Below are 21,580 nucleotides of genomic sequence, written 5' to 3' on the forward strand. Positions count from 1 at the left end.
CAATTAGCCACCATCTTGTTGCTTCAGGGTGGGGGTCCCCACTGTGGGTGCCTGGCCAGTCTGGGTGAGGGGCTGAGGGCTGTTTTCAGGCTGGCGGGTGACTGAAGCTCCAAACCTCTCCTTTTTTTCTTTTTTTTTTTATTCTGGCATTTATTTACCTTCTATGGCTGTCACTGGAGCTGAGAGCCGGTTTTCTCTCTGAGGCTCGGCTGCTGAAAGCAGGTTTCTGGCCTTTGTTTACCTTCTGTATTTGAAACTTTGTTGCGACTCCAGCTCTGAGATCCTGGCTGACTGAAAACAGGTTACTGGAGTTTTGTTTAGCTTCTATATTTGTTACAATGTTTCAAACTGCAAGCTCAGAGGCCGGCAGCGCAGGCGGGGAACGTTGGAGTCCTCCGTTACTGAAGCAAGCAAGCCTCCTGTTAGCTTTAAGCTGCCTGGCTGCCGGCCGCCATCTTGGCTGGCAGTTAATTTGCATATCACCCTGATTAGCCAATGGGAAGGGTAGCGGCCGTACGGCTAATTACCATGTTTCTCTTTTATTAGATAGGATTGCTCTGCCATATTCTATTTGTTAGAACAAGTCACTAAGTCTAGCCAGTGCTCAAGATAGAGAATTACACAAGGGTGTGAATACTAGGAGGTAGGGGCCTTTTGGAGCATCTTAGAGGTGCCTACCACAGGGATACATTATAATTGCTTCTTTTTCCCAATGGATAGCATGCTCCATAGGGGCAGAGAGAATATCTTGTTCATTGTGGTGTTCCCAATACTGGGCACAGCACCTGAACCTTAAAACTGCTCAATAAATGTTTCTTTCAGGGAAACAAGAAAAGATGGAAGGAAGGAAAGAAAAGAAGGAGGGATGGAGGAAGCGAGGAAAGGAGAAGAACCCAAGTGAGGAGAGCAGGGTGCTCTGCTAATCACTAGAGAGCAGAACCCATGAGGACTCTGGGAATGGCACCAGTACTTCCATCTCTCTCCCGGTCCTGAGCAAAAGTGAGTCTCCGGGAAAACGGAAGCCACTCTGACAACACCCACAATCCTGCTTCTAGCGTAGCTTATGCAGATGCTGAACAGTTAAGCTATAAAACAGCACAGGAGTCACCCAGGGGAGGCCAGCCCTGACTGGGGTCCCCAGTAGTAGATAGATATTCAGGCTCTGCTGAAGGAGCTGCGATCACCGAAGGGAGATGAGGGAGAACGTGCAGAGTGCAGCAAGGAGGAAAGCACTGCTCCTGCAGGAAATGTTACTCTTTGTTGTCACTTGGAACAAATCATTTACAAACTCAACGTGTTTTCATAATATATCTTGGGGGGGGGGGGGATTGCTGCATCACCAGTCATGTTGTACTGCTTTGAGAGAGGAATGTGTAGAGGCTGCTTTGTTGCTTACCATTCAAAATAAAGATATTACTTAGCTATGAATTCTTTGTGAGCATAATTTTAATGGATCCATATATTTGATCAAGCAGCTGTAACATAAGCTATTTAGCCATTACTCTGCTGTTGCATTTATGTATTGTTCCCATTTTCCACTGTTATGCACAATGTTGCAGTGAATGTTTCTGTAATCCTATCTTTTCACAGTTGTGACTATCTGTCTCTGTAGGTTAAATTCCTAGCTGTGAAATTGTCTGGCAAAGTATATGCACAGTGTGTGTGTGTGTGTGTGTGTGTGTGTGTGTGTGTGTGTGTGTGTATTGCGTGTGTGTATTGCCAAGCTGCCCTGAGAAATTATGTACAAACTTTCATTCCTAGTGTATAAGAAAACTTGTTTCTACACACTTGCTGAGATAGGTTTAGTTTCTCTTTTTAAATTTGCCAGTCTAATAGCTGAAAATTAATAGTTTATTATTGTTTTTATTATATGTTCTAGTCTTTAATGCTGCTGACTAAATATTTTTTTACTTTCCACCTCCCACTCATATAATAGGATTGAAATTCAAGCCCTTTGAAGTTAGATGGGGACATATGACCTGTTCTGGTCACTGAGTTGTGAATAGAAATGATAGGTACCACTCTGGGCTGAGTATTTCATTTCCAGTGTAAGACCCTACAGAGCTCTCATTCTCTTCGGCTATTGGTTACCAGCAATATTCCAGAAAGTGGCCTGGGTCTCATAATTGGTTAACATGAATATGCCATGTTAACAATTCCATGGAACGAAGCCTTCCACCAAACCATGACAGAGATGATGAAGAAATAAACCTTTGTGGTTTTAAGCCACTGAGACTTGGTGTTGAGTGTTACTATGACATTACCCAGACCATCATGCTGATGCATTAGACATCTTTGATCTTACTGGCATTGAACACATTTCCCCATGCTTACTGACCATTTGTGCTTCCTTTTGTGTGAATGTTCTGTTCATGTCCTTGCATGTTAGTGTTTGAAGCTCATGGCACTTGACTACACATTTGTCGAGGCTGAATCTGATCCCCAATGAGCTATCAGGAAGAATGGTGAAGTCCATATAATACATTATAAAGTCGGGTCTACCACAAAAGACTTTTTAATTTTTTTTCAAGTGAGGTGCTTTGATCTCAATGATAATGTAAAAAAAAATTAATATGAACATATTCTGGATCATTTTAGTGGTCACTTCATAACTAAGAGATGTTATTTACTTTTATGATCCAAATAGTTTCTATGGTGTCAAGTAACACTACTGGGCATACACACTAATGGGAACAAATGTGGATGTAAAACATAATTAGTGTTTTTGCACCAAGTGAGGGACAAATGATGTCTCAGCTTGCTGTCCACTGTAAGGTGAGAGGTGTACAACAGTAAAGTCCCCAGTGCTGCCTCCCATCTTTGGTGCTGCTGGGCCACAGTTTACCTCACATGTGCTACCTGCACATACTACACTCATACTATTTTTGCTTTAGTAAATCACCTATCTTTTTAGAGAACACAGAACTTAAAAAAAAAGAATTTTGTGTTTACCTTCACTTCCACCATTCTCTGTGCAGATCCAAGTTTCTATCTGAAATAACATTGCTTCTGTCTGAAGACATTCCTTTAACTTTTCCAAGACACTTGTAATTCATTTTCTTAATTTTTGTTTGTTGGTAAAAGTGTTCATTTTGGAAAGGTATTTTTGATAGTTTTGTTCTTTTGGTACATGGAAGATGTCCCTCTATTCTGACAAGAATACTGCTGTGGTTCTGTGTTCCACATGTCCTTTCTCTGGCTGCCTTTGAGACTTTTCTTTATCCTTGGTTTTCAGTAGTTTGACTGTAACATGTGTAGGTGCTGGTTTTGTTTGTTGATCAGCTATCTTTTCCAAGTTAATGTGCATATGAATCTCCCTGTCAAAATACAGATTTGAACCTGGTCAGCATGGCTCAGTGGTTGAATGTTGAACTATGAACCATGTTATGCCCAGATTTCAGGATCCCCAAGAAACCACACCAGGCAGCCAGCCAGGTCCGATACAAAAGCATAAGAGTCTTTATTCGAGCTAGCTCGGCTTCCCCACCTCGCAGACACAGCGGCAGGAAGCAGAGAGAGAGAGAACTCTGTGTGGAGAGAGGTTTTATAGGGCAGTTGGAGTAAGGGGAGGAGAAAGGACTGTGGGCCCTGCCGATTGGCCAGGCGCAAGTCAGTGTCTTGTTACACAGGATGTGGTCATATCTATGGTGACTTCCCTTGATTGTCATTGGTTAGTTTAAAAAAGTTCTAGGTGTGGCTAGCAGAGGCTTGGGCTTCCGGGAAGAAGCCTTGCCAAGCACATGGCCAAGGTAAGATGGAGGGCATAGCCCTCGCCCTTTCAAACCAGAAGGTCATGGTTCAATTCCTTGTCAGAGCATATGCCCAGGTTGCTGGCTCAATCCCCATTGTGGGGTGTGCAGAAGGCAGCCGATCAATGATTCTCTTTCATCATTGATGTTTCTATCTCTCTCTCCCTCGTCCTTCCTCTCTGACATCAATAAAAAAATATATATTTTTAAAAATTAAAAATACAGATTTGATTTCACAGGTCTGTGGTTCAGCTGAGTGCATTTCTAAGAAGCTACCAGGTGAAGGCAGTGTAGACAAGGGGTTAGAGCACTGCCCAGGTAGGCCAGCTGAGCAATTTACCTGGCAGCAATTTCTCTTGTATCTCTGGTCCAGCTCATCCCTTGAGGTGTTACTACTCTCCTACATTTCTGAGTTATATTACAGCCCCTTCAGGCAGCCACTAAGGGAGCCTCAGGCTATCTGCACCTGGGTGTGAAAAATGCCCCCCCAGCTGTGGGGCTGAAGCAACCACATAAAAAAGGGTGGTGACAGCCACAGGAATGCAATATGTCAGAAGCAGGCTAGACAGCGTGGTCTAGAGGGGGAGGTTAAGTAAATCTTCAGAGATGTATAAACTGAGACGGAGTTCAAGAAAGAATGATCTCTCAAACTATGTGTTTTCAAGCATAGAAAAGAAAACCCTAAGGCCTTGAACAACGTGGGGCCTTCCAGGCAGCTTTTGCCTCCCGCCATACACATCAACCCGTTGCAGACCTCTTACTTCATAACTCAAAAGGCAATTTCACAGAACTATTAAGAAATTGAGACCCATGTCATGGCATATTTCAGTTACTATTTCTGAATACAATTGCTCTTTATATTTCTTCATTAACAATTTCTTGATCACCTGCCATGTGTCAAGTATCTGTGCCGTCTTTGTATCTTTTCAGAAGCCATTTCTCTTTGGGCATCAGTCAATCATTTTGTCTTCTGACTGTACTAGGCAACTCTGAACATGGTGGCAAGCCCTTGAAGAGACCGACTTGGTTTGCCAAATATTTTGTTTCTCATTCCTCCCCATGACTAGCCTGTGTTTCTCTCTGGCTTCTCTTTGAAACACAGCCTCAGTCCACTGTCACAGGACTAGCGATATCATGAGGAATGTGGTTTGGAGAGAGGAGAGCAGGGTGTGTCCTCCACCGCCAGGCCCACTTAGGCCACGTGTGTCAGGTGAGCCAGGCTGCCCACAGATCACTCTCTGCAGCAATCAGCCAGGAAGAAATGGCATTTTCGGTCTCCTCCCTAATTACTTAAACACAAGACCTCTTTTAATTAGAAATCTAACCAGACTTTTTTTCCCTAGGTGTTCATTATCCTGAGTATAAGTGCTAAATGGAAAAGAGAGACAGCATCCAATGTTCATAAAATGAAACCCATTCCCTTGCTTGGACACGGTGCTGTGAGCAACAGGATCCACTCTGCACGGGCAGAGAAATCTGTGAGCTCCGAGGATCTGAAAAGACCACCCACTCAAACTACACATATCCTTACCCAGGCCACCAACTCCCTCTCCCCATCACTACCATTGTGGTCCCCAGTTGACAAGTTTTCCTCTTGTATGGGATCCATGTGGTGTAGCTCAACATGCGACATGTGGGGGCAGTAAGCAGAGAGATTAGGAGCAGAGATTAAGGAACCGGACTGCTTGTGGTCATACCCCAGCTCCATCAAGGTTGTAGCAGTGTAATCTTGGGTAGATGACTTAATCCCTCCATGTCTCAGCTTCTTCATGTGTTAAAAAGGGTGATCTATAAATACAACACAATCCCTCTGAAAATCTCCGCAGAACTTTTTTTTGTAGTAATATTAGAAACAGCCCTGAATTAGGTACTATTATTATCCCCACCCCATTTTTTAAAGTCCAGTGTATCTATTATTTCCTCTCTGAAGCATATTTTAGTGTCATATATAAGAACTCTTTACCTGAGAATAAACAAATAATCTTTTCTGTGAAAGAAGAGAGTTTAGGCAGCTGCCATTTTGAAATGGCAAAGGTCAACCCCTTCCTTTAAATTAGCCTATCGCTCAAGACTGGGAGCCTAAGCTCTTCCAGTTAAGAGTGCGGGACAGCCCTAACCGGTTTTGCTCAGTGGATAGAGCATCAGCCTGCGGACTGAAAGGTCCCAGGTTCAATTCTAGTCAAGGGCATGTACCTTGGTTGCGGGCACATCCTCAGTAGGAGGTGTGCAGGAGGCAGCTGATCGATGTTTCTCTCTCATCGATGTTTCTAGCTCTCTATCCCTCTCCCTTCCTTTCTATAAAAAATCAATAAAGTATATTTTAAAAAAAAGAGTGAGGGACAGATCAGATGCATCAGAAATAAAAGCCCCATGGGACTGCCACTCAGTGCGCTCCCAGACCGTGTGGGTGTGCACCCTCCTGCAGGAGTAAAGACCTCTGCCTCACTGCCTGGCTCCTGGGTGAGCTTTATGTTCTACCAGGACCCCCGATTTAAGGGGCTCGCCTTATTTCTAACATAAGGTAACAAAGGAGCAGAGATTAAGTTTATGCTATGTTTTCTTCTAGACATTTTATAGTTTTACATTTTACATTAAAATTTATTATCCAGAAAGGCAAAGGAATCAGAATAGCCAAGAAAATTTTAGGGGGAAAAAGTTGGAGGATTTATACTATCTGATTTCAAGACTGACTACAAAACTACAATAATGAAGACAGTGTGGTAATAATGAAATGCTAAGACATACAGAGCAATGCAACACAATAGGGTTCAAAAATAGAACCACACAAATAAAGTCCTCTGATTTTTAAAAAATCTTTATTGTTGAGAGTATTACATATATCCCCCTTTTCCCCTAAGGAACCCCTTTTAGCCTGCCCCTGCGCCCCTGCCCCAGGCCTTCACCATCCTATTGTCTGTGTCCTTGGGTTATGCATATAAGCATACAAGTTCTTTGGTTGATCTCTTCCCACCCACCCCCCGCCTTCCCTCTGAGATTCAACAGTGTGTTCCATGCTTCTATGTCTCTGGATCTATTTTGTTCATCAGTTAATTATGTTCATTAGAGTCCACATATGAGTGAGATCATGTGATACTTGTCTTTCTCTGACTGGCTTATTTCGCTTAGCATAATATTCTCCAGGTCACTCCATGCTGTCTCAAAGGGTAAGAGATACTTCATTTTTACTGCTGCATAATATTCCATGGTGTAAATGTACCACAGATTTTTTTATCCACTCATCTACTGATGAGCACTTGGACTGTTTCCAGATTTTAGCTATTATAAGTTCTGCTGCTATGAATATAGGGGTACATACATTCTTTCTGATTGGTGTTCAGGTTTCTTAGGATATATAGTACACTGATTATTGATTCCAAACCTGAAAGGCAATTCAGTGGAGGAGTAGTCTTTTAAACAAATGGTGTTTCATATATATATATATATATATATATATATATATATATATATATGAAATAAACACTTCTATATGAAGAAAAAAACCAAGCCTTGATCCTTATCTCACATTTTATGCCAAAATTATCTCAAAATGGATAATAAATTTTAATGTAAAACTATAAGATGTCTAGAAGGAAACATAGCATAAAATGTTTGTTACCTTAGGTTAGGTAAAAAGTTTTTATATATGGCACTAAAATATGCTTCAGAGAGGAAAAAATTGATACACTGGACTTTAAAAAATGGAATGGGGACAATAATAGTATCTAATTTAGGGTTATTCTGAGGATTAAATGGCTTAAGTAATGTAGAGCACTTAGAATAGAGTACTTATAACATAAATCATAGTAAGTTCTCAAAAAATGGTAGTTATTAAAATTTTCATTGTGCCATTTTTGTCTAATATAGGCACTTATTGAATAGCTACTATTTATTGACTATTTCCTGTATTAGTTTCTTATTCATGTTATAACAAATTATAGCATATAAACAAATTATAGCATATAAACACATTATAGCATAAATAGCACAAATTTAGTGACTTCAATCAACAGGAATTTATTTTGTAGCCAGCAGTCTGAATTAATTTTATTGTGCTAAAATCAAGATGCTGGCAGGGCTGGTTTCTTCTGAAAACTCCAGGGGAGAATCTATTTCCAAGCGTTGCCCAGCTTCTATAGCTGCATGCGTTGCCTTCTTTGGCATATGGCCCCTTCCCCCATCTTCAAAGTTATCAGCATATTATCTTCAAATCTCTCTCTGCTTCCATCATCACAATGCCTTCTGCCCGACTCTTTTGTAGTCAAATCTCCCTCTGCTGTGATTATATTTGGGACCCACCTAGATAGTCCGGATAATCTCGCTATCTCAAGGTCTTTAACTTAATAGCATCTGCAAGATGCTTTTGTCATATATGGTAACATTCACAAGTCCCAGGGGTTCGGACCTGGATATCTTTGGGGGTCATTTTTCAGCCCACCACCCTCAATCTGAGCCAGAGAGTTGGTGCAGCGCTGTACAAAGTTGTTTCATTTATCTGCATAGAAGCCCTTTGAAGAAGTTGTTTTTCATCACCACTGTTAGATGAGAACAAAGTTTTAAGTCAGGTGTCCAGTAAGTGGCAGTCAGAACTTGAAACAAAGAACTTTGGATTCCAAAGCCTGTGCTGTCAAACCTTACACTGCTTTCTCTGTCTGCCAATGTTTGGTGGAAGAAGAAGGGACCTGAAGTGCCTAAATTAGGGTGTAACCTAAACTAAGAGAGCCCAGGCAGCCTACCAGCAGCCTCACGGGCAGGGGATGTAGGACTGAGGACTGTGGCATCACAGGAGACCTCTTGATGGACTTGACAGTGTTTTGCATGAACTGTCTCTAAATCTTAAATTCAGGATTAAATCTTGCTCATTGTGACATCCCCAATGCGGATCACAGTGTGCAGCATGTTTGTTGCAAGTATCCAATTGATATTTGGATGAATGAATGAAATAGTATCCTAGTTCTTTTTAGGCTTGATGCTCGGTCTGGTGGTTTCACTTCCACCTCCTCTGTCAACACTGTCTTTTCTTTTAGCTACTTTTCTCCCTGGGACTGGGTCTTTATTCTCACTCTTCTGGGGAGTTCTGTTCATCACTGTTGGAGAGATGCACTTTAGAACACACCTGCAATTTTGCTACTTCTCTGATTTCCTGGGTTTTTTAGGGTCAGAACAGCATTGTTTCCCTGTCCTAGAAGAGCCTCCTCAGAGAAGAATAGTAAGGGCAGAAAGTGCTCCCAGGATAGGGGCTGAGTGACAGTGGAAGGAAGACTTGCTGTGTCACCCCAAAGTTTGACCTGAACCAGCATACCCATCTTGTTTCGAACTCCCATCCCATACTTCCTGCAGATAAGAACAGAATTATTGACTTCATCCTATGATTTAAAATAAGTAAGAGTTATCTGTTTAAGGTTACCAACAATATGTTAAGCTACGTGAGAGTCATACAACAAACCAGAGGAAGAAATTCAATAAACTCAAACTTCTGAGTTCGGAGACATGAGCCATGTGTCAGAGGAACAGTTTATTAACTCCTCTTTCTATAGTTGGTAACCTGTCTCCTCATCTAAATCTCTGCTCAAAGTCAACTCCTCCTGGAGGCCCTCCATGACTACTCTATTTAAAACAGGTTGCCGTACTGCCCCCATCATTCTCTAGGCCACTCTTCTGTTTTATAATTCTCAGAGTCCTTATCACTCTCTGGAAAAAGAAGCTCTTCAAAATCTAGATGTTAATCTTCTTTATCTCCCCTTTAGAATATAAGCTTCATGAAAGCAGGGGTATCTCTGTGTCAGAACCTATACTGGTGGTTGGCACCTATAAATGTTGCTGAACGAATATACCATATGGGAATTGAAGAACACCAGCTTCTCAAAGTCAGGGGGCAGGGAGAAGAAACTAAAAGAAGGGTCGAGAAAGACTAGTCTTTAACCTAATCTTCCTTCTCTTACTGAAGTTCCACTCACTGCTACAGATAAACTGACACAGCTGCCAAATCAAAAGAGAAACAAAAGCAGCTAATTCTTGGCTTTTATTCTGCTTGATAATTTCAGGGTTTTTCACGGGATACTAGTAAATTTAAGATACAGTTTTTGCCTTGGGCACTGGCATTAGAGATTTAACACTCCACGTGAGATTTAGTTTCTCGGACTCATAACAAAGTTGGCCTATAGAGGGTGCTAGTTCACTTCAAAAAAATAAGTCTCCAAACCTTCACTGGGACCAGGAAAGAGTGTTTTTACAAAACAAGCAGGGAAGCAGCTTAGTAACAGCTAATGAGATGTTTAAATGGGCCACATTTTGTTGCGATTCTGAAATTTAAGAAAATATAAAAGCAACCTGTGAAAATGCCAGAAGCATTCAAAGATCTCCCCTGAGGAAAAGAAGTGGCATCATTTTTCAAATGCCAGGCTGTAAGAAGATTCTAGAAGCTTCTAGAAGGTGGGAGAAGTTGCAAGTCCTAGAGGAGAGGCTGGCGAGCCTCCGCCACATTCCACCCTGTGCTTCCTGTGAGGCAGTGGGGACTTTGAGGCCTGATGTGAGAAGCCGCAGACTCTGTAGAGAAGGGAGGACTCTTCTCACTGCTGTCTAACTGAGCTCAGCATTCTTCTTTTTAAAAAATATATTTTTATTGATTTCAGAGAGGAAGGGAGAGACAGAAACATCCATGATGAGAGAGAATCATTGATCGGCTGCCTCCTGCACGCCCCCTACTGAGGTTGGAGCCCACAACCCACGCATGTGCCCTTGACCGGAATCGAACCTGGGACCCTTCAGCCCACAGACCAAGGCTCTACCCGTTGAGCCAAACCATCTAAGGCTGAGCTCAGCATTCTTGAAACTGGCCCTGGGTTTCAGTGTTCAGCAAGGATTAGGGGGGGGCGGGGGAGGGAGGGGGGAGGGGGAAGAGGGAGGAGGGAGGGAGAAGGGGGGAGGGGGGAAGGGGGAGGGGGAGGGGATGAGGTAATGCCACCTGCAAGTTTGAAGTATGTGGTTGGTCACATTAGACTTAGTGGGAACCACAAATGAGCCTGTAGGGGAGAGAAGCCTCTTCAGATTTGGATCTGCAAAGACCTCTTCAGAAGAGGAAATGGAACCCACAAGAGAGCTCTTGTGAAAACTGTGAGCCTCAGGAAGAGCAACAGTTGAGGAATCTTTGATGGTCCAGAGCCAGCCTCAAGGCAGAGAGTCCTAATCCTACCTATTTCAGTGGTCAGATGTGCTTTCAATTTCCAAGGAAGAGTTAGACTCAAAAATCTGTGAGGCGGATTGGTCACTTTCATGTTCAATGGCTAAACTTTAGACCAGATTAATAAAGGGCAAGGAATGAGTGTCCAAAAACATTCAGCCACCTCCCTCAATTTAATTGTAAAATCAATCAACTTTTTAGAACAGTGTAGGAGAAACATTTACTTTGCAGTGAGCTATGTCATTGATTAAATAATTCACTTGGAAGACACACCTATGGTCTAAGATTTTAATATTAAAAAGAAAAAGTTTTTATCTTTCAAACAAATTTTCAAGATTCCAAAGTCAGTTTCTTTCCCCCTAAGGACTTGCTTCATTTCAGATGCCCTTCTAACCTTTCTTTCATTGTTATTTTTAACCATTAGCCATGTATTCAAAGTACAAAACCTATTTAAATGATTAATAGTCAATGTAAGTTCACACGCCTTAATGTCAGCAAGTAGGGAGGGAGAGGTCTCGCTGGGAGCCACTTTATATCTAATCTTATTTTGACCTCAAACCAACTCAATTGTTAGCTTCATGCCTTATCAAAGTTAACAGTTAAAGGCCACTGGCCAGGCAGGTAATGTAAGGGAGCGGAGGTAAGGGTTATGAGGACTAGTTGCTCTATGCAGGGGATGCAAACAATGTTTCCAGATCCGATTTGTCAAAAAAAGCTAGAAGATTTATATCAGGGGTCCTCAAACTACGGCCCTCGGGCCACATGCAATTACAAATATTGTATTTGTTCCCATTTTGTTTTTTTACTTCAAAATAAGATATGTGCAGTGTGCATAGGAATTTGTTCATAGTTTTTTTTTTAAACTATAGTCCGGCCCTCCAACGGTCTGAGGGACAGTGAACTGGCCCCCTGTTTAAAAAGTTTGAGGACCCCTGATTTATATAAAGTCTCCTGTTTAAAAAAAATAGTGGTAACTAATGAAAATAATTGTTTTCAACATTACATGAACCAAATAAAGGAAATCTGGGGCTAAACGCAGCCCACAAACTGCCGTTTGGCAAGGGGTGGAAATAAAGGTCTCCGGAAGATGACGTCACCAACGCTGCACAGCTGTGGCAGGTGACAGACAGACACGTGCTGCCCAGATCCCAGGATTTCCTGGCCACACCATTCTTAGATACTGACACATGCTGCAGATGGGTTACATCGGCGAAGTCCTTTTAATGTATGCCAACTTAGCAAAATCCTTTTCTACAAGATCCCACCACAGTGACTCAACTTAGTATGAGATAAAGTCAAGTAAACACGGATTTCTGAAGGGAGTAAAACTAAGGACTGGGTCCCCTCTGCGGTCCCCTTCCTCTGCCTGTAAAACTGTCAAACGAAAAGTAAATCCTGGCTTAGTAAGGAGGGGGCAATCCCAAGGGTTATTGCAAGGCGAGGAGAAAGGGCCTAGAGCAGTAGAGAGAAAGCTCTGACTAGAAGGTCTGCAAGTAGCTCAAGAGTCCGAGTCAAAGAGTGTTTTTTTTTTTTAATAGGGAGAAGAGTAAACAAGAACTGGGTGTGGGAAGTGGGAGGCGAGGGTGGCACACCGGGAGGGCGTATCAGAGAATGTTTCACCCTGAGCTTAGCCTGTTTTAAGGAGGGACCTTCAAGGAGGGGCTGCATGCTGGCTCCTGCTGAGAGTGCGCCAAAGTTCATGGACCTGGCACAAGGAGAAAGCGTAACCAAAGTGTAGTCGACAAATGCATTGTTCTGATTGATCAGTGGGGACAAGAAGTTCAGTGAATCATTTATGAGACAAAGAATGGGACTTTGAAGGGCCTGGGTCTGGCCTTCTCATAGGTGAGCAAGCTTCGAGAGTCTTGTGTAAGTCATATAGGGAGGGGCGGCTTCTGGTGGTAAGCCCTGTTTCAGGACCCAGAAGGATGAGGGTCTTTCTTAACCTTCAGCTAAAATTCAACATTGTCCAAACACAATCCCAAGATGGACAAAGGCTGAGAGTGGAATCAGGCTTGCTGCCCAGGCCTAAGCTGGTCAAGTCCAAGGTCGACCTTCCCCACAGGAAAGGAAAGGAAAGGGAAGGGAAGGGAAGGGAAGGAAAGGAAAGGAAAGGAAAGGAAAGGAAAGGAAAGGAAAGGAAAGGAAAGGAAAGGAAAGGGAAGGAAAGGAGCTCCAAGGTCCTGGTTTCCTGTGGAGAGGGACAAGATGTTGCAGAAACTCAGAATGGCTGGCTCTGGGCACAGAGGCTGGCATGGTTTTCTGAAGACAGTACTGTGAGGAATGACATCAGGTCCACTAATGCCAAGGAAGCAGGTGCAGAACTGGCAGGTCATAGGTGTGGTGGTCTCTGGTCCCTAAAGGCCCTGGACATGATTGAAAGCTATTTCAAGATGGAGGATCTAAGAGAAAACATGAGCCCTAAATGGTGTGGATCAGTGGTTTCAGCACTGGCCCTTGTACCAAAGGGTTGCAAGGTTCTATTCCCAGTCAAGGACATGTACCTGGGTTGTGGCTTCACTCTCCATCCCTTGTTGGGGTGCATGAGAGAGTCAATGCATCTCTCTCACAGCAATTTTTCTCTCTCTCTCCCCTTCCCTTCCTCCCCTCCACTTTCTCTGAAAAGCAATCTCATGAGCATTAACAAGAGAGAGAGAGAGAGAGAGAGAGAGAGAGAGAGAGAAAATATGGGACAAAAAAGACCCCTTTCACTCATAGCCATCCTCATGACCATCTTGAGCCTTGAGAAAAACTCAGAAAAGTTCCAGGAATCAGCTGATGGGGGCTGGTGTGAAAGAATAGTTTTTCTTTTAATTGCCATCATCTTGCACCCTCACTCTGTGTCAGGTTGATGTGACCTGGGAGGTGATGTTTGCTTCATTATGCTTGCATAAATGGTCACATGTTTTATATGAATGTTGGCCACCAGGGAATGCTCTTAAGTTAACTTTTCACTTCATCAGATCCTCCTCCTGTTTAACTTGATCTCATCCCTACCATTCAACTCAGAATTTGCTGTCCTTATATTGCATTCTAAAGAACTGAGGACTGTCTTTGAAGTGGACATGAAAAGTGTCACCCCAAATAGACTACCCATATATCATTGAAAGTTTAAAACAACAAACACAACAACAAAATGCTTTCTGAGCATTGTTTAAATCACTTTTGAGTTGAAATTGCTGTCATTCTAGTCAATTAGCTACCATCTGCCATCCACCTGGCAATGAAAGCCACTCTACTAAAAACTGAATTTACCCTCAACTTGCGTCATTTACTTAATGTTCTGGACAGCAACTGTCTCATAGTAATACAGTGCAAGCCACATGTCATTTTAAAAGTTGTGGTAGCCACGTGGAGGGGGTGGGGAATGGGGGAGGGGGAGAAGTAGATAGAAACAGATTAAATTAATATAATAATACAGTTCATTTATTCTAGTATATAAAAATATAACTGCAGCTGGTAGTCAATGTAAAAATTATTAAGGAGAATATATCTTACATTCTCTTTGTTCATACCAAGTCTTCAAAATGTGGTGTGTATTTTGTACAGCATATCTCAAATTCAGCCACTCCATTATTGTTTACTGTTAATTGCTTTCCTTTTCAGAACCTGTGGGATTAGAGTCAGTAGTCCTTCCCTAGAGTGTCTCATGGTTGCTGGTTTTCAATAGATGCTTTGAATCATGGAATCTCAGAGCAGTAAGGGATTTAGGTAGTTCCATTTAACTACTTTTGTGTGTGTGTGTGTGTGTGTGTGTGTGTATGCAATTTTTCACATAAAAATCCTGAAGCATACATCAAGAGAAAAAAACAACATTGATTTGAAGTTATATTTAAATTTGATTCCCAACTCTGTCACTAACTAGCTGTGTGCTACTGTGTAAATCATTTTATTTTCCTGAGACTATTACATTTTATTAACTGGTAGCAATGAATACCTTAAGTGGGCTATAATATCTCAGTTTTACATTTTTAAAGATTCCAGAGAGCATGAGAAAAACATCCATTGTTTCCCAAATTCCTTCACACTTTTTAAAAAAATATATCTTATTGAATTTTTACAGAGAGGAAGGGAGAGGGATAGAGAGTTAGAAATATCAATGAGAGAGATACATCGATCAGCTGCCTCCTGCACACTCCCCACTGGGGATGTGCCTGCAACCAAGATACATGCCCTTGACCGGAATCGAACCTGGGACCCTTGAGTCTACAGGCCGATGCTCTATCCACTGAGCCAAACTGGTTAGGGCTTCCTTCACACTTTAACCCTGTTACTAAAAGCTTTCCAAAATGAAAAGGAAAAAGAAAAGTTCATCTTAATTCAAAACTATATGTAGTTTTATGGCCGAGTAGTATTCCATTGTGTAAATGTACCACAGCTTTTTTATCTACTCATCTACTGACAGACACTTGGGCTGCTTCCAAATCTTGGATATCCTATATAATAAAAGGCTAATATGCAAATTGTTCCCTTGACTAGGAGGGGGCTTGGCCATCTGGCCAACTGCCTGAGGCCCCTCCCCCCAGCCAGCCCCGTCCCCACCCCAGATCAGCCTCCCCCACCCAGATCGGGGGTGGGCCAGCCAGACCCCACCCATGCACAAATTCATGCACTGGGCCTCTAGTTGTAAATAATGTTGCAATGAGCATAGGGGTGCATATATTCTTTCAAATTAGTGTTTGAGGGGGAGGGAGACTTAATTTGGGCTAGTAAACACACAATATAGTGTACAGATAATATGTTGTAGAATTGTGCACCTGGAACTTGTATAATTTTTTTAACAAGTGTCACCACAATACATTCAATAAAAAGGAAAAAATAAACAAAGTTGTATATAACTTTAATGTTAAAGCAAACAAACAAAAAAGGATTAAATCAAAGTAAGGGTCAGATTTGTGCCTTGCTGGGATTTTCTCTTATGTAATCAATGGTGGTGTCTAGTAATGCTTTTATTCTGGATCCCAGGTGGGAAAACTCTTCAGAGCCCAAAGAAAATAACCATATGTTTTGAAGTTAATGAAAAGTATAGTAAATCATTATGTTATAAATAATAGGATATCCCATTCAATGGTTTTAATTATTTCATGTCTTTGAAAAACAAACGGATTTGATTAAAGTGTAATTTGATTTATTAAAATCTAATCGAGGGTGTATGTTTTGGCACTCCTATCTTTTCTCTAAAAATATATAAATGTGCCTTTTCCCCTTTGTATAGTTTTTGGCTTCATTTAAAATTTATGCAAGTGTTCAATATCTAAAATCTAAGATTAGGATAAGTTGTAAAATCAGTACCTCACCGTTATTTTACTCTCCCCACCACATCACATCAGACATTGCAAACCGTCCATGCTGCTCTCTACTTCAGTGCTTGCCCACTCTCTGAAAGAAGACGCATGCTGTGGCAATTAAGTGAACATAATATTCATTTCCTTTTAGCTTTTCTTTACTCCAAAGGATATTTTTTATTATATGCTTTTGGCAAAGAAGAAGATGAAAGTTCATCATTAGTAGGCCTTGCTGGATTTATGGTAATATCAATTAAGTATTTGGTAAATGAATGACTATATGAGTGAGCAGATGAATGAATATGGGCATATCCCAGGATGCAACAATGACCAGGAACTGGTGGTAAAATCCATGCCCAGTTCTGGCAAAGCTCTGAATGTTGTCCACAGACCTTGTTCAGTCTTCTAGGAATATTTCATGATCACTTTTTTCTAGTGTTGTACAAAAGTAAATCTGCAAAAGGTTATGGAAGTTTGGGGCTGTTAGCACAATTTCTCTAATGGCCTGAAGGCCTGATAGGATTGTGTGCAACTCTGCACAAAATTCCTGGCAAGCTGCAGCTCAGTTTAGCTGTTTGTTACCTGAACTATTTGCCTAAAAACTTGGAACTGTCAAGAACATAAGCACATCCTTTGAGTCGCTCTGCTAAAATTAAAAGTCAACCACAATGTGGTGCTTCCAGCATTTTCTTCATTCTGGCTCTATCTCAGGGGTTTTAACTTATAGCCCACAGACCCCTACACAGACCATGACTTTTAAACCAGGGCTGTGAACTTCCAGAAATAATGTGCTGCTTTTCTTTTCTTTTTTTCTGGAAAGAGCTTCCAATGGATTCTTGAAAGACATTCATAAGCTGGAAATAGAGTAGTTATAATCAGTCAACAGAGAAGAACCCCAGGTGCCTGACTTCCAGGGGCCTTGCTCAGCTATTTGGCATCAAGAGAATACCAGTCCAGCGGTTCTCAACCTGTGGCTCGTGACCCCTGAAAATACATGCTGCATATCAGATATTTACATTATGATTCATAACAGTAGCAAAATTACAGTTATGAAGTAGCAACAAAAATAATTTTATGGTTGGGGGTCACCACAACATGAGGAACTGTATTAAAGGGTCACAGCATTAGGAGGGTTGAGAACCACTGCTTCCTGGCCTGGTCTGTTACACATCAGCAATGGGGTGGCTTTGGAGTGGAAGTCTCAGTGTACTCCGTGCACAACAGTAAACCACACTGGGCTTTATTAATCAGAAGTTTTGGCTGTAGAGAAAAGATCTCATAGGATCAGTATATTAAATGGTTGTGCCTGGGCCTTCTGGGCCACAGCTACCCAGAGAAGGTCATTGAAGTTAAGAGCATCCTCTTTTGATTCAAAGAACAAGAGGACTTGACCTCAACCACAGGTAACTGCCCTATGATGCCATGGAAATAGCTGAATGTGCCTGGCCGATGTGGCTCAGTGGTTGAGTGCTGACCTATGAACCAGGAGGTCACGGTTCGATTCCCGGTCTGAGCACATACCTGGGCTGCAGGCTCAATACCCAGTAGGGGGCATGCAGGAGGCAGCTGTTCGATGATTCTCATCATTGATGTTTCTATTTCTACCTCTTTCTTCCTCTCTGAAATCAATAAAAATATAATTTAAAAAAGAGAAATAGCTTAATGTGAGGGATGATGAGGACATTATCTCTGTAGATCAGTTTAAAAATCATTTAGGTTATTGAACAAACAAACAAAAATATGAAAAAAGCAACAATTGTATTTATTTCTTTATTCCAAATATTTATAAAGGTCACAAACAAGAGCAATTTATCTCCCTAAGAAGTTTTATGTATCTGCCTTGGCCCATGTTCTTTTGATTAAAAAGGCAGAGAATGAGAACAAATTACTTTTTCAGAAAAATTAAGTTCAGCTGCACTTTTACTCCTATAATTTAATTAACATGAAAGGCTACATATTTTGTTCATATTAATGGACCAAAGGACAAAAATCGTATGATTTTTCTCTTCTATCTGCAGAAAATTACATTTCAATTAATTGTGAACTTTTGGAAAGGTGTTTTAAAAACTAGGAGTAGAGCCCTAACCAGTTTGACTCAGTGGATAGAGCATCAGCCTGCGGACTGAAAGGTCCCAGGTTCGATTCTGGTCAGGGCATGTACCTTGGTTGTGGGCATATCCTCAGTAGGAGGTGTGCAGGAGGCAGCTGATCGATGTTTCTAACTCTCTATCTCTCTCCCTTCCTCTCTGTAAAAAATCAATAAAATATATTAAAAAAATAAAAACTAGGAGTAGAGAAAAAGTTTCATAATCTGATAAGTATATCCACTAAAACTCAGCAGAAAATTTAATATTTATTAAAGAAATATTAGAAGCATTTTTGTTAAGTTGAGAATAAAACCAGGAAGTCTTTTCTTCCCCTTACTTCTCATGTGATATTGGAAATCTTGGCCAATAAAATAAATCAAGAGAAAGGAAGAAGTATAAAGATGGGAAGGGAAGAGAACCAGAGTCTCAGTTGTCATTTTTTACAGTTGATATAAGTATTCGAAGAAAACTCAAAAGAGATTCGATAGGAAAACTGTTTAGAATTGTTAATGAAGTTAAGCAAAGGATCTGGATACCTTTCTTACTGTAGAGTCAGCCTTTCATGTCAGTGGGTTCTGCAACAGCGGATTCAATCAATCTTGTATCAAAAATATTCCAAAAAATATTACATTGTGGCTGATGTGTACTATGTAGGCCTACGATGATTGCTTCTGTAATGAACATGTACAGACTTGTTTTTCCTTGTCATTGTTCCCTAAACCATACAGAATAAGTATTTAAATAACATTTACATTATATTAGGTATTATAACTAATCTAGAGATTATTTAAATTATATGGGGGGATGTGTGCAGGTTATATGCAAAAATTACTCCACTAGAGGCCCAGTGCATGAAATTCTGCACTGGGGGAGGTGAGAGTCCCTCAGCCCAGCCTGCGCCCTCTCACAGTCTGGGAGCCCTCAGGGGATGTCCACCTACCAGCTTAGGCCCGCTTCCCTGTGATCGATCGCCCCGCAGACAAAGGCCCTGACCACCTGGCTGGGGCTCCATGATTGATCACCCCGCAGAGGGTGGCCTGGGCCTCCCTCATTGGGGTGATTGTGGAGCCCTCCCAATCAATAATCCTGCTGGCCGGTGGCCTGGGCCTCACCCTGTGGGGCAATCGTGGAGTGATGGTGGGGCCCCCCAACCTATCACATTGCACCTGCCTTGTCTGGCCTGGTGCCAGTGCATCTCATAGCATGGTCGTCTGGACAGTCATTCTGCTATTCAGTTGTTCATTCAATTTGCATATTACACTTTTATTATTATAGATGTAAAAGACTTTAGCATCCTTGGAGTGGTGTTCTAGAACACCACTCAGATACTGAGGGACAACTATACTAAGCTAGGAAATAATCTAATAAATATGCATAAAATCTCAAGACAAATGTTTAAAATTCTACTAAACTGGTATTTCCCCAACTTTAACGTACATACAGATTATACGGGGATCTTGTTTAAAAAGCAGACTCAGTAGTTTTGGGGTGGTGCCTAAGAGCTGGCATTTCAAAACCTCCCAAGTGAGCTCATGGGCTAGCTGGTCCATGGACCACACTTTTGAGTAGTATAGTACTGAAGCAGTTAAATAATAAATGGAGAGAGAGTGGAGGAACCAAGATGACGGAGAAAGTAAGCGCCTGTACTCGCTGCCTCCCACAACCACATCAAAATTTACAACTAAAATACAGAACAACCATCATCCAGAACTGCCGGAAAGCTGGCTGAATGGAAGTCCTACAGCTAGAGAGGTAAAGAAGAAAGCATACTGAGACTGGTAGGAGATGCAGAGGCGAGGAAAGGGCTAGTCTTGCACCCACATGCCGCTTTATTAATCAGGAAGCAGATCATCCCTGCAGAGGCCACTCGTAAGGAGCAAGGGTTCCCAGCCCCACAACAAAAGCCCAGCCCACGGTCCCAGAGCTGGAAAGAGAAGTCCCCATAACTATGGGTTGTAAAAACCAGTGTGGATTGGGGCTCAGTGACACAGAAGCTGCTGGAAACCCAGCTGTGTCCTCTTAAAAGGCCAGCACCATGAACTGAACTTACAAGGTCTCACTTCCTCTGAGCTCCAGCACCAGGGAAAGGCTCTGGGGGACCCAGATACATTTGAAGAGGAACTAGATTGTCTGGCATTGGGACAGGAACTCAGGGGCAGCTTTCTCTCAGATGGATGTGCTCACAGGGATCATTGTTCCTATTCTGGGACCTCCCTTGGCACAGGGCTGTCTGGCAGCCATTTATGTTTGCTCTGCCCTGATGATTGCCTAAGACCCTGCCTCATCCAATTTACAACCCCACCCAAGCTGTGAGCAGTGGCTTTTGCCTATGAATGGCCTATTCTTGCTCAGGCTAAAATCTCTTAAACAAGCTTCAGCTGGGTCAGAGAGCCCCAAATCTATCAATAAAAGGCCCAAGACCCAGCACCAGCACCACTCTGCCTTGCTTCATAGCTGGGCTTCATCTGGGCACTTTCAAACCCAATACAAAGAGGAGGAACCTCAGCTCTCTCTGTAGCTCTTGTGGGTGGCCCCAGGCAGTGGCTGACTTTGCACCTCCCTGGAGACCGAAGAGCCAGTGTATCCAGTGTTCAGTGTCAGACCATACCAGATTATAAGTGTACACATCCATAAGAGACACACTCCAGGGGCAGACTCAGTGAGCACCAAAGCCCCACTGAAGCAAGTCCTGAGCCATAGGGGTATCTCCTGCACAGCAGCTTTTCCACTGTAGTCACAGCTGGTCCTTATAGCCAATTGGCCTGGAGGTTAATTCCTACCAGTGACACCAACAGCAATCAAATTTCAACTACAAGACTGTGCTCACAGCCCACAAAGGGGCACACCTAGAGCTCCCAGCTCAAGTGACTGGGGAGGCTGAGCCACTGGACCCTATAGGACACCTACTACACAAGGCCAGCCTACCAACTCAAGGAGACATTGCAGCTCTACCCAGTATATAGAAACAAACATAGGGAAGCAGCCAAATTGCAGAGACAAAGAAACATATCACAAATGAAAGATATGGAAGAAAGCAAACTACTGGATATAGAGTTCAAAACCATGGTCATAAGGTTACTCAAGAATCTTTTAGAAACCTCCAAGGGACTTAGTGACACTTTCAAGGATCTTAGGGAGAATGCAAAAAAAAAAAAAAAAAAAAGGAAAAGGACCAGTCATAAATTAGCATACACAGACTGAAATAAAGAATAATATATAATATAGGGATTCAACAGAAGATTCAGAAGATTCTGAGACTCAAATCAACTATTTGAAATATGT

This window comes from Myotis lucifugus, unplaced genomic scaffold, assembly GCF_000147115.1.
Source record: "Myotis lucifugus unplaced genomic scaffold, Myoluc2.0 scaffold_9, whole genome shotgun sequence".
NCBI classification, from domain to species: domain Eukaryota; kingdom Metazoa; phylum Chordata; class Mammalia; order Chiroptera; family Vespertilionidae; genus Myotis; species Myotis lucifugus.